The following is a 3,493-nucleotide window of genomic DNA, read 5'->3' as shown; positions in this document are numbered from 1 at the left end:
CTACACGACACGACTGTGCACTTGCAGTCATCAAATTAATAGACACGTAAAGTCGCGATCAAGTTTTTGGCGCCGTTGCCGGGGACTATTTAAGTCGATATCGTAACTCACTGTTACACTGTAGAGACTAGGGAAATTCTTTCCTTTCTTTCTGAACGATTGTATGCCAAATACTCGTTCACAAGGAGGAGATTTAATACAACGAATTAACGAGATCGAACGTTTCATTAACGTCAAACGTCGAGCTCGCAATCTTCCCGAAGTAGCACCAATTCCGAATAATCAGGAATTGACTTTTACTGATCAAATAAATCAAATCACCCCAAAGTTAGAGATGGCTGCTCTTCGTCCTCTTAGAGACTATGCCGCTCCTTCGCGCGCTGAACCGCATTCAAGTATCGCACCACCTGCGATTGAGGCGAACAATTTCGAACTGAAACCTTCGTTGGTCCAAGCTGTTCAACAGAATCAATTCTCTGGAAGCCCTGCAGACGACCCCAACCTCCATTTATTTGTGTTCGTGCAATACGCCGACACTGTCAAAGCTAACAACGTTAGTTCCAAAGCCATTCGATTACGTCTCTTTACTTTCTCCTTGAGAGATAGAGCTAGAGCGTGGCTTCAATCCCTGCCTTCTAATTCCATAACTACATGGGATGAATTGAAGAGAGTATTCTTAGCGAGATACTTTCCGCCTAGCAAAACTGCTATGCTCAGAGGTCAAATCAACGGATTTACCCAGAAAGATAACGAATCACTCTTCGAAGCTTGGGAACGTTACAAGGACATGCTTAGACTATGCCCTCATCTTGGACTCGAACCATGGCTGATCATCCATACTTTCTATGGTGGTCTCCTATATAACACTAAAATGATTATAGATGCCGCTGCTGGCGGAGCATTAATGGACAAACCCCATGATGAAGCATACAACCTCATAGAGAACATGGCCCAAAACCATTACCAATGGGGTGGAGAACGAGCCGCTCTAGAGAAAGCCCAAACCAAAGGAGGAATGTACGAAATAAGTGGTATAGACCGCGTTAACGCTAAAGTAGACGCCTTAACTCAAAAGATCGAGAACTTAACCATCACTCCTTCAGCCAACGCTGCTGCTGTAACACCTTACTGCGAGATTTGTGGATTGACTGGACACGCAGTTGCCGAATGTCAACTCTTGACTGGAGTCCCATCTGATCAAGTAAACTATGCTCAAGGAAACCCTTATTCTAACACGTACAACCCTGGATGGAAAAACCACCCGAACTTTTCTTATAAAAACAACAACGCGTTGTACGCGCCTGGACAAGCACCTCCTGTGCCACCTGGCTACCAAAAAGCGCCTGTAGCTGCTTAAAACACCCCTAGGAAGTCAAACCTAGAAATCATGATGGAGAACTTTATAGCTTCCCAACAACAAACCAATAAGGACTTCCTGAATCAAAACATCCACAATAGCGAGCAACTAAAACAACTATCGAACAAAGTAGATGCCTTAGCTACGCATAACAAAATGCTAGAAACGCAAATCTCACAAGTAGCTCAACAACAAGCACCTACTGCTGCCCCTGCTGGCACGTTTCCTGCTCAACCACAACCTAATCCTAAAGGACATGCGAACGCGATAACACTACGAAGTGGAACGAACTACGATGGACCTATTGATCCTAAAACTCAAAACGCACCCATGTCCCAACAAGAGCCAAAGGAAACCCAAAAGACATCAACAGATGATCAAACTGCTAAGACCAATGAGAGCAACAACAAAGTGGAACCTGCAAAAGAGAAACCTTGCGTTCCACCACCACCTTATAAGCCACCAATTCCTTACCCTCAGAGATTAGCTAAATCAAAAACCGAAGCGCAATTTAAAAGATTTGCAGAACTTCTGAAACAATTAAACATAACCATACCGTTCACATAAGCCATAACTGAAATTCCTTCGTACGCTAAATTCCTAAAAGAAATCCTATCAAACAAAAAGAAACTCGAGGATAACGAAACTGTAACGCTTACCGCCGAATGTAGCGCTATCATCCAGAATAACATGCCTCCAAAACTGAAAGATCCTGGTAGTTTCTCTATACCCTGCGTAATAGGAAAAACCATCATAGAGAAAGCCCTGTGTGATTTAGGAGCCAGTGTTAGTTTGATGCCTCTTTCAACCTGTAAGAAACTAAATCTAGGTGAGCTTAAAGCAACGAGAATGTCTCTTCAATTAGCTGACCGTTCAGTCAAATACCCTGTAGGAATGTTAGAAAATATCCCTGTTCGTGTAGGTCAATTCTATATCCCAACTGACTTCATCATTATGGATATCCAAGAAGATTCTAACATCCCGATCATATTAGGAAGACCATTCTTAGCAACCGCTGGTGCAATCATAGATGTCAAGCGAGGGAAGCTTACTTTCGAAGTAGGAGAAGAGAAAATAGAATTTATACTTTCCCAATTCCTAAAAGCACCCTCTATAATTGACACATGCTGCTCTGCCGACATAATCGACGAGTGTGTTAATGAAATAAAATCCGAACCAAATAAGGAAACTGAGACCCTAAAAATTCCTATACCGCCAATCTTTGAAGATGACAACTGGCGTGGGGAATATCAAGATGACCATCTGAGTGAATGTTTAGCCTTAACTCCTGATCCTATACCTGGACCGAAGAAACCTGCTGTAGAACTGAAAACACTGCCTACCGATCTTAGATACGAATTCCTAGACGAAGAACGTAACCGACCAGTTATAGTTAACGCTGACTTAGGACAAACCGAGACTGTAAAATTACTTACTGTCCTGAGAAAATACCCAACCGCTTTAGGATATAACATATCAGATTTAAAAGGAATAAGTCCTTCCCTCTGTATGCACCGCATTATGCTCGAAGACGATTGTAAAACCTCTAGAGAACATCAAAGGCGAATAAATCCTATTATGAGCGATATGGTTAAAAAGGAAATCCAAAAACTGCTAGAAGCCGAAATAATATATCCTATATCCGATAGTAAATGGGTTAGTCCTGTTCATGTCGTACCAAAGAAAGGACGAGTTACTGTAATCACTAACGCAAAAGGCGAATCTGTAGCACAACGTACCCAAACTGGATGGAGAATGTGCATTGACTATAGGAAGCTAAACAAAGCTACCAGAAAAGACCATTTCCCTTTACCTTTCATAGATCAAATTCTTGAACGCCTAGCTAAACACTCACATTTCTGTTATCTGGATGGATACTCCGGATTTTTCCAAATTCCTATCCACCCTGACGACCAAGAGAAGACCACGTTTACCTGTCCTTATGGTACATTCGCTTATAGACGAATGCCTTTTGGGCTTTGCAATGCACCCGCGACCTTCCAAAGATGCATGATGGCAATATTTGCCGACTTCCTAGATGGAATAATGGAGGTCTTTATGGACGACTTCTCTGTCTGTGGAGGAAGTTTTGAAACATGTTTAGAGAACCTTGAATTGGTACTTAAACGATGCGTA

General features: G+C 42.3%; 1 non-coding gene across 1 annotated transcript; it reads right to left on the bottom strand.

Annotated features, from left to right (window-relative positions):
* Positions 1-709: 709 nt before the first annotated feature.
* On the bottom strand, positions 710-816 carry LOC131626417 (small nucleolar RNA R71). The gene has a single exon (XR_009291125.1). It is a non-coding gene; the product is annotated as a small nucleolar RNA R71 (small nucleolar RNA).
* Positions 817-3,493: the final 2,677 nt, after the last annotated feature.

The sequence above is a fragment of the Vicia villosa genome, unplaced genomic scaffold (assembly GCF_029867415.1).
Source record: "Vicia villosa cultivar HV-30 ecotype Madison, WI unplaced genomic scaffold, Vvil1.0 ctg.000286F_1_1, whole genome shotgun sequence".
NCBI classification, from domain to species: domain Eukaryota; kingdom Viridiplantae; phylum Streptophyta; class Magnoliopsida; order Fabales; family Fabaceae; genus Vicia; species Vicia villosa.
Note: the sequence above shows the minus strand (reverse complement) of the source record. Positions and strands in the feature narration are given on the sequence as shown.